The 10,521-nt window shown below is 46.0% G+C and overlaps 1 protein-coding gene across 5 annotated transcripts in view; it reads right to left on the minus strand.

Annotated features, from left to right (window-relative positions):
• Positions 1 to 7,852, minus strand: part of LOC116986948 (F-actin-monooxygenase mical1-like) — an 88,786-nt gene extending 80,934 nt beyond the window's left edge. For 3 of the 5 annotated variants that reach the window (XM_033042785.1, XM_033042784.1, XM_033042789.1), the window contains exon 1: positions 7,641 to 7,852. The gene's annotated coding sequence lies outside the window, so the exon portion shown is untranslated. The remainder of the gene's footprint in view (positions 1 to 7,640) is intronic. The other 2 variants (XM_033042786.1, XM_033042788.1) reach the window with 2 other exon arrangements.
• Between the last annotated feature and the right edge of the window lie 2,669 nt (positions 7,853 to 10,521).

A 10,521-nucleotide genomic window follows, 5' to 3' on the forward strand; every position in this document is an offset into this window, starting at 1 on the left:
GGCATGAATACAGAACAGATCAGTGTGTCCATATAGCATTGTATAAATATATACACACATCAATAAATAAAACAGATAAACTGATAATGGGCTATTAACGTTCAGAGTTTTGTTTTGAGTTCAATAGCCTGATGGCTGTGGGGAAGTAGCTATTTCTGAACCTGGATGTTGCAGTCTTCAGGCTCCTGTACCTTCTACCTGAAGGTAGCAGGGAGATGAGTGTGTGGCCAGGATGGTGTGGGTCCTTGATGATGCTGCCAGCCTTTTTGAGGCAGCAACTGCGATAGATCACCTCGATGGAAGGGAGGTCAGAGCCGATGATGAACTGGGCAGTGTTTACTACTTTTTGTAGTCTTTTTAGCTCCTGGGCGCTCAAATTGCCGAACCAAGCCACGATGCAACTGGTCAGCTTGCTCTCTACTGTGCACCTGTAGAAGTTAGAGAGAGTCCTCCTTGACATACCGACTCTCCGTAATCTTCTCAGGAAGTAGAGGCGCTGATGTGCTTTCTTTATAATAGCACCAGTGTTCTCGGACCAGGAGGGATCTTCAGAGATGTGCACGCCCAGGAATTTGAAGCTCTTGACCCTTTCCACCATCGACCCGTTGATATAAACGGGACTGTGTGTCCCCATCCTACCCCTTCCAAAGTCCACAATCAGTTCCTTGGTTTTGCTGGTGTTGAGGGCCAGGTTATTGTGCTGGCACCATTTGGTCAGTCGGGCGTTTGAACGTTCTCCTCGTGACCTGGTTTTCCCCGGGCGCTCCAGTTTCCTCCCACACTCCAAAGACGTACAGGTTTGTTGAATAAGTGGCTTCGGTTAAACTGGTAAATTGTCCCAAGCGTGTAGGGTAGTGTTGGTCTGCGGAGGTGGGGGGTTGAATGGCTGGTATGAAGGGGGTGGGTGGCTGGTCAGTGGGCTGAAGGGCCCGTTTCCACGCTATATCTCTAAATTAACCATCAGCTGAGAGGAAAGAAATATAGTTCTAAGAAAGAGAAACCTAAAACACGTTGTTCCTTTAATTGCTTGAGTGAGCAGATGAGACTTCAGGCATGTTCACGTGTCTTTAGGCGTGTCTACGAGACTTTGGAATGTTCCCCAGGCTTTAGGCTTTCAGAAGTAATGAAGTGATTCCACTTCTGGCACAGACTTCACGACAAGTGATATGGGCCAAACACAGGCAAATGGAACTAGCATAGATGGGGCATTTAGGTCGGCACGGGCGGATTGGGTCGAAGGGCCTGTTTCTGTTCTGTATGGCTATGACTATGTGACTCTATGATCATATGACTCTTTGACTCAAAGAGCTCAGCCATGTAGCAATGTACCATAGGATATATTAGTCATTTTGTGTTCAGGACCTACCCGTCACCAGTATCAACATCTGTACCTGTCACACATCTGGCAGTGTCCAAGCAAAACAGTATCCGAGCTTTCACGTGTAAGAAGCTACTGCAGATGCTGGCTTACACCGAAGATAGACTCTTAATGCTAGAGTAACTCAGCGGGTCAGGTAGCATCTCTGGAGAAAAGGAATAGGTGCCATTTTGGGTCGTGGGTTTCTCGTTATCATCTTCTCCATAGCCAACAATGAACCATTGTGGGCTCCACTTTTCCTTGATCATTGTTGCTGGCTTTGATTTGTCCTTTTGCATAACTTTCATTCATTTGTGCTTCTCTAGTTTTCCTCTCCCCAGTCTGAAGAAGGTTCCCGACCCAAAACGTCACCTTCTCCTTTTCCCCAGAGATGCCGCCTGACCCACTGAGTTACTCCAGTACTTTGTGTTTATCTTCCGTATATACTGTATACTTGGACTGTAGCAGTTCCAGATCGCGACCCTGTGCATCTTAACCTGTGGTAACCAGTGCTGTCCATACAAACAATACTGATAACCCATGAAAGATATAAATAAAATTAACCAGGCTAATTATTTTTGCTTCTCAAGACAGGTTTCTGTTTCCACCCAAGATGAATCAGCCCATGTAGAACTGAGATGTGGAAATACTTTTTCACCCAGAGAGTTGTGAATCTGTGGAATTTCCTGCCACAGAGGCAGTGGAGGCCAATTCACTGGATGTATTCAAGAGAGAGTTAAAACCCTGTCCCACGGTACGAGTTCATTCCAAGAGCTCTCCCGAGTTTAAAAAAAAATAATCAAACTCGTGGTAAGCACGGAGAATGAACGTAGCGGGTACATCGGAGCTCGGGGACGTCTCTTAGCGGCTCGTAACGCTAATGGCATGTACTCGGGAAGACTCGCTAACGGCAGGTAAGCACGGGAAGACTTGTGAAGATTTTTCAACAAGTTGAAAAATGTCCACGAGAGCCCCGAGTACCGACGAGTGGCCATTATCGTAAATCTCCCAGTTCGAATCAGGGCAAACTCCGGAGAGCTCTTGGAATGAACTCGTACCGTGGGACAGGGCAATAAGATTTAGCTCTTGGGGCCAACAGAATCAAGGGATAGTGGGGAAAAAACAGGAACGGGGTAGTGAATTTGGATGATCAGCCATGATCATATTGAACGGCGGTACTGGCTCGAAGGGCCGAATGGCCTATTCCTGCACCTAATTCCTATGCTTTTTATGCTTCAGACGGATACCTCTGGCTTCCACAGTTGTGTTTATATCAGGGAGCCCATAATGTCAGGCACTGGTCAATAACATCCCATCCTCTCTGAAGATGTCTGAAGAAGAGTCTCGACCCGAGACATCACCCATTCCTTCCTCCAGAGATGCTGCCTGTCCCGCTGAGTTACGCCAGCATTTTGTGTCCATCCCATCCTCTCCACCGGCCTTCCTTGTGGTCCAGGATTCTCTTCTGCTTTCTCCCGCTTTTCTCCCTTCTTCCTCCTCCAATCCTCCAGAGGATGTCGGCCATAAGCACTCAATCTAGATGGGCCACGGTGCCTCTGTGAGGTAATAATGTCAACTGGCACTCACAAGAGAGGTTGTCCACCTAAAACATGAACAGTGGCGCAGCTGGAAGAGAGCCGCTGACTCACAATGGCAGAGACCCGGGTTAGATCCTGACCTCGGCTGCTGCCGTGTGTGGAGTTTGCACGTTCTCCCTGTGACCGCGTAGGTGATTTCCCTCATCCCAAAGATGTGTGGGTCCAGGCCCTAACGGGGGGGGGGGGGGGGGGGGGCATTGAGTGCCATTTGGCATGGGCCTCATCTCTGTCTGTTCAAAGGGATCTTGGTTTGGGGGCCTCTAACATTGAAATTGGCCTGGGCCTCAGATCATCTATGAGAGGGCCTGTGCGGGTCTGTAGTTTAATTGTCTCTCTGTAATGTTCCTCCCACAGGCAATAAGACTGGTTAACGGACTGTGTCCCCTCCCCATATATCATACACCAACATATCTAACCTCGCCCATACTATGACAGCTAGACACCTGTCAAAGTAAAGCCACTCTTCGGTCTTAATGTCTGTTATTATTTCAATTTTTAGGCCTATTTTTAGATATGGTCATTGAAATTTTTTTTTTAAAGCTATATGTATTTATTCAGTTTTTATTAACCGCACTGATGGTAACTGATCGAGAAACATTTTTTTCGTTTCATCTGTGTATGTAAGTACTCAGTTAAAATGACATTAAATTAAATACTGAATACCGAATAATAAATTCCCCCTGGTGTACAGTGAGTGGCTGAGAAAATGGGATAACATAGAACTAGTGTGAAGGTTAACCAATGGCCGGCATGGACAGGGTGGGCCGAAGGGCCTGTTTCCAGGATGCATCTTTAATTTAGACCAACATACTCGTGGCTCTCTCGCCCTGAATTTCCTGTTTTGACCATGGTGTGAGTCAAGCATTGCTTTCACCATCTTCCTCATGCAAAGTGAGAAAGAGCATGCAAATACCACACAGCATAGGCTGCTGCTTGATCCAACAACTCTGAGCCTGTTGCCAACTGTTGAACCAACCGGGGCCACGATTACTCAGCACGATGGAAATAGAATTCAACTGAAGTCATAGTTTTACACTGAAGCCTGTCTCTGTGTTGCGCATTCGGGTTTGACGTGTGGTTGCTTCACTTGTGACATCTGCAACGCTGCTGTGTGTATGTGTGATCCTGCGCCTATAGTTTCTTTCACAGACCTGCACTCGTTGGGCTTTGCAGGCGTGAAGGGCGAATGGAAAAAAAACATTTGGTTCTGGGAATCGATAGCTCGCTTAAAACATCCTCCGGTCACATCATTCAACTGTATCTCCACACAAAGAGCAACTTTGCTGGAAACAGGCCCTTCGGCCCACCGAGTCCATGCCGAACACCCATCATCCATTCACACCAGTTTGAAGTGTAAGAAGGAACTGCAGATGGTGGTTTACACCGAAGATAGACATAAAATGCTCGAGTAACTCAGCGGGGGTCAGGCAGCATCTCTGGAGAGATGGGATAGGTGAGGTTTCGGGTCGAGACCCTTCATCAGATGAAAGATTTCCACCCAAAAATGTAATTTGTTCCCTTTTATCCAGGGATGCTGCCTGACCCGCTGAGTAACTCCAGCATTTTCTGTCATGCTAGTTCTATGTCATCCCATTTTCTCATCTACTCCCTACATATTCGGGGTAATTTCAGAAGCCAATTAACCAACAAACCCGCACATCTTGCAGATGTGGGAGGAAACCGGAGCACCCGGATGAAGGTCACCGGGAAAATGAACACAGATAGCATCCATAGTCAGGATCGAACCTGGGTCCCTGGCGCTGTAAGGCAGCAACTCTACCAGCTGCACCACTGTGCCACCTTATTCTTGCCTTTTGTCACCTTGCCTCCATTCATTTTACAGGATCTGCTGAATGAGTAGACAGGCTGCCTTCGTTTTAAAGGTGCACAGCTCTGAGACAGAAGAATAGGTTTGAACATAGGTTCAAGGTGAAGGGGAAAAGATTGAATAGGAATCCGAGGGGTAACTTCTTCACGCTAAGGGTGGTGGGTGTATGGAACAAGCTGCCAGAGGAGGTAGTTGAGGCTGGGACTATCCCACCGTTTAAGAAACAGTTAGACAGGTACATGGATAGGACAGGTTTGGAGGGATATGGACCAAGCACAGGCAGGTGGGACTAGTGTAGCTGGGCAAGTTGGGTCGAAGTGCCCACTGTATCACTCTATGACTCTATGAATGGGGATTCCAAGCCAACACCAGAGATTTGGCCACAAAAGCCAGCCTTTGCCTACATTGCGACACATCATAGAGGCTCTGTGCAATTGGACGTCATGATCTCCGAACAAAGCAACACTGACCCGGCAAAGAGGAAATAAAACAAATTCCCACGGCATTATTTTGAGAAAAATGTGGAGATTTTGACCTTTGCCTGATGCCGATATTCATACTTAAACAAAACCACTAAAAAAAGGAGATGCTGTGGTCAAAATGATGTGGACCTTTACTGCAAGTTGCTCTGCACAAACTGACTGCGGTACTTTCTATTTGCAGCAGTGACTACACGGCACTTCTAAAGTGCTTCGGCAGATGCAGAATATTATATATGCCCCAGAGGTTATTTAAAGAAAGATGGGCACAAAACGCTGAAGTAACTCAGCGGGTCAGGCAGCATCGCTGGAGAACAGGAATAGGTTGACGTTTCGGGTCGAGATTGGGACGATGGATGCGGAGAGGATGTTTCCACCAGTGGGAGAGTCTAGGACTAGAGGTCACAGCCTCAGAATTAAAGGACGTTCTTTTAGGAAGGAGATGAGGAGGAATTTCTTTAGTCGGAGGGTGGTGAATCTGTGGAACTCTTTGCCACAGAAGGCTGTGGAGGCCAAGTCAGTGGATATTTTTAAGGCAGAGATAGATTGATTCTTGATTAGTACGGGGAGAAGGCAGGAGAGGTTATGGGGAGAATGGGGTGAGGAGGGAGAGATAGATCAGCCATGATTGAATGGTGGAGTAGACTCGATGGGCTGAATGGCTTAATTCTACTCCTATCACTATGACCTTACGAGACCCTTCTTCAGACTGAGAGACAGGTGGAGAGGGAAACTGGAGGTATGGATATGTCAGTATTTTTGTGTTCAGGACATAACCTTGATCGGTATAAACATCTGTACCTGTCACACATCTGCCAGTGTCCAAGCAAAGTAGTATCAGAGATATCGCAGCCAGGCATGAATGTTAATGATGACTGATTGTTGGCGACTTTGGGGAAAGCTACTGAGAACGATACTAAATAGTAGGAAGGAACTGCAGGCGCTGGTTTAAACCGAAGATAGACGCAAAAAGCTGGAGTAACTCAGCGGGTCAGGCAGCATCTCTGGAGAGAAGGAATGGGCGGCATTTCGGGCTGAGACCCTTCTTCAGCCTCCAGTCGAAATGTCACCTATTCCTTTTCTCCACAGAGAGATGCTGCCTCACCCGCTGAGTTACTCCAGCTTTTTGCATCTATCATCAGCACAATGTCAAGATGCATGGGTGGAATTAAAATACGACAAGCCAACATCTATTCGAATAGAACACAAAATGCTGGAGTAACTCAGCAGGTCAGGCAGAGTAAACTGGAGGCATGAAAAGGTACATATGATACAAATGCAGCGAATAACTCAATCATCCTTCAAGGGTATCAAACAGCTATTTCTACTGTCCCACCTTTGTTGCAAGTATGTGTTGGAGAAATACTGGGTTAGTACATGAACCGAGTGCTGTTGTCCATGATTAGAGTATGCGGTCGAATTCCTTGTATGGGAATACTTGGCCAATAAACGTCTTCATTTAAGGTAGACAAAAGTGCTGGAAAAACTCAACGGGTGAGACAGCATCTATGGAGCGAAGGAAATAGGCAACGTTTCGTCCCGAAACGTTGCCTATTTCCTTCGCTCCATAGATGCTGCCCCACCCGCTGAGTTTCTCCAGCACTTTTGTCTACCTTCGAGTTTCCAGCATCTGCAGTTACTTCTTGAGCAAGCTTATTCATTCAAGTAGTATTCGATCAAGAGCATTGCATATCATTGAGTGTTTGTTATTTATTCTATGTTATGACTGCAGGCTAAACCACTTCGTTGCACTGAAAAGTGCAATGACAATAAAATTGAATCCAATCCAATCCATTGAAGTGATCATACATACTGCAGTTTGTTTAACCAGTTCAGGGGGAGGAAAGCACCCCATCAGTATCAGGCAACTGAATCATCCCAGCACAACCAGAGAGCAGTCCTGAACTACTGTGTTTAAGAAGGAACTGCAGATGCTGGAAAATCGAAGGTAACACAAAAATGCTGGAGAAACTCAGCGGGTGCAGCAGCATCTATGGAGCGAAGGAAATCTACTATCTACCTCATTGGTGACCGTCGGACAGTCCTTTGATCAGACTTTTGCCGGCTTTAACTCGCACTGAACGTATTTCCCTTATCGTGCATCATCTAAACGCTGCGAACGGCTCGATTGCAATCACGTATAGTCTTTCCGCTGACAAGCTAGCACGCAACACACGCTTTTCACCAAATTTCCTATAGGATCTTTGCTTTTCACTGTACCTCGGTACACGCGACTACAAACTAAACTGTAAACTGCATATTAGAGGAAGCTCACAACAATTCCAGAGAAAATCCACACAGTCGGTTGCAGAAAGTTAGAAAAATATATGTTCTAGCTAACGCTGCAGACACAGAGAAAGATGCTGCATCAGACTTACCGTCTTGGCCACGCTGATGTTCCAGGCTGCAGCTGCTCCTGGCTGAGTGAGTGTGTGCAGATGCCGCTGTCTGTCTAGGAGTTATTGTTTGCTGTTTAACCAGCATGGGCGGGATCCGATTCACGGTTACACAATCAGGAAGTGGATAAGGGAACAGTGTATCTCAGAAAGCACAGGTCGCCGCAAGAAAGCAGCTCGGAAAATGAGTGACGAGCTACGCTACTGACCTCTCCCACGCTGTTGTAAGGGGCCTGAACTTTAGCTGAAGTAACAACTAGTACATATAATCCTGCAACCGTTTAAACTGAAGATAGACACAAAGTGCTGGAGTAACTCAGTGGGACAGGCAGCATCTCTGGAGAGAAGGAATAGGTGACGTTTCGGTTGGAGACTGCTGGATCTTCACAGTTCAAGTTCACAGCAACTATTGGCCATATCCAGGTGTGATGCACAAAATGATACACTGAGCTGAAGAGTAAACGTCATCCGATCTATCTGTCTTCTCTCCAGAGATGCTGCCTGACCTGTTGAGTTAGATTCAATAATTGTCACATATACCAATTAAAGTGCAGTGAGTTACTCCAGCACTTTGTGTCCTTTTGTGTTAAGTTTCAATTTTGAGATACAGCATGGGAACAGGCCCTTCGGCCCAACGAGTCTGCACCGACCATCGTCGCTTCCGGTACATGTTAGTGAATGGGAAAACACGCACTTTCACACCCGTTAAAAACATCGAAAACGGACAGTTTTTGAGCTGCAATTTACTGAGCCAGTCGGGGTGACCGTGAGGAACAGCTACCTAAATTTACAGTAAAAAAAAAAAGATAGAAACTAAGGTAAATACAAGAGGGAGCTGAAGGGGCCAAAAAGGCGGAAGTGCTAGCGGACATTTTTCGTGGAGATTTAAAGATCCAAAATATCGGGAATTATCGCGTTTGCTCGCTGCATTTCATCAAAAGTGGCATTATTGACTTTGTTATCTTTATTCATTTGTTAGATGAAAAGTATTAAAAGTTAGAAATCAGGACATTTTTTGGCTAATAATAAAATGTCCTGATTTTGTCAAATGAACAGCTGACAATTATCCCATTCCTTAGCTTGCATCTGAGTAAAATTTATTTCAAGACGCATTTATGATTCACGGATATTTAAATGGTGAATGTAGCTTCAGAAGCGTGTTCATTTTGCATGTTAAAACCCACCCGAGAACCATGGGCGATTTTGCAATTTTATTGAAGGATTTCTAACTTTTAATGCTTTTCATCTAACAAATGAATAAAGATAACAAAGTCAATAATGCCTTACTTTTGATGAAATGCAGCGAGCAAACGCGATAATTCCCGATATTTTGGATCTTTAAATCTCCACGAAAAATGTCCGCTATCAACTTCCTCTTATTTTGCCCCTTCAGCTCCCTCTTGTATTTACCTTAGTTTCTATCTTTTTTTTTAACTGTAAATTTAGGTAGCTGTGCCTCACGGTCACCCCGACTGGCTCAGTAAATTGCAGCTCAAAACCTGGCCATTTTCGCGGTTTTTAACGGGTGTGAAAGTGGGTGTTTTCCCATTCACTAACATGTACCGGAAGTGACGCTTGTCCCCCAGTTAAAATTTTCGGTCACGTGGGTGCGGATCTACGCTCCAGTGACCTTTCGTGAAATCACCCTATTCCTTCTCTCCACAGATGCTGTCTCACCCGCTGAGTTTCTCCAGCATTTTTGTCTACCTGCACCCGTTCACACTGGTTCTATGTTATCCCACTCTCTCATCCACTCGCTACACAATAGAGGGCAATTTACAGAGGCCAATTAACCCACAATCCCTAGCGTCTCGACACAACGTGCAAACTCCACACAGGCAGCACTCGAGGTCAGTTTTGAAGCCGGGACTGGCGCTGTGAGGCAGCAGATTTACCAGCTGCACCACTGTGCCGCCTGTGTATTAACCAGCATCCACATTTCTTTCTTTCTCCTGGTGTTTAGTTTAGTTTAGAAATACAGCGCGGAAACAGGTCCTTCAGCCCACCTATACTCCGGATTATATTTGATCCTGACTACGGGCGCTGCCTGCATGAAGTTTGCCCGTTCTCCCTGTGACCACGAGGGTCTCCTCCAGGTGCTTCAGTTTCCTCCCACATTTCAACGAGGTACAGGTATGTAGATTAATTGCCTTCCGTTAATTGTCCCTAGTGTGTAGGACAGAACTAGAGTATGGGATGATTGTTGGTCGGCACGGACTCGGTGCGCTGAAGGGCCTGTTTCCACAATGTAGCTCTGAACTGAACTGAACTAAACCAAACTAAACTAAACTAAAACTAAACTAAACTAAATAAGGTGAATCAAACGAACAAAGATCTTGTAAATAACCAGACAGTGAGCCTGGAGATAGACACAATAAGCTGGAGTAACTCAGCGGGACAGGCAGCATCTCTGGAGAGAAGGAATGGGTGGCATTTCGGGTCGAGACCCTTCACGCTGGAGATACAGGCAATGGGACAATGTGAAATGGGTTTGACAAAGGGGTTAAGTCTGAGCTGGTGGGTCAGTTGTATGAGGAGCAGAGGCCTCCTGGTGGAAAAGAAAGTATACAAGATAATTGTAGCTGTCAGCAGTGACAGAAGTTGGTTGGGTGCTCCCCCTGGCTTCAGAAACAACCCTTCATCCTCCAGAGGTAGACACAGAAAGCTGGAGTAACTCAGCGGGTCAGGCAGCATCTCTGGAGGAAAGGAATAGGTGACGTTTCAGGTCGACATCCTTACTTGTCACTGATGGTCAGGGGAAAGAGAAACGAGAGATATGGAAGCTGATAGGGAGAGATATAGAACAAATGAAATGAATGAAAGACATGCAAAAGAGTAAGGATGATTAAGGAAAGGTGGAGCC

Source organism: Amblyraja radiata, chromosome 24 (assembly GCF_010909765.2).
Source record: "Amblyraja radiata isolate CabotCenter1 chromosome 24, sAmbRad1.1.pri, whole genome shotgun sequence".
Classification (NCBI taxonomy): Eukaryota; Metazoa; Chordata; class Chondrichthyes; order Rajiformes; family Rajidae; genus Amblyraja; species Amblyraja radiata.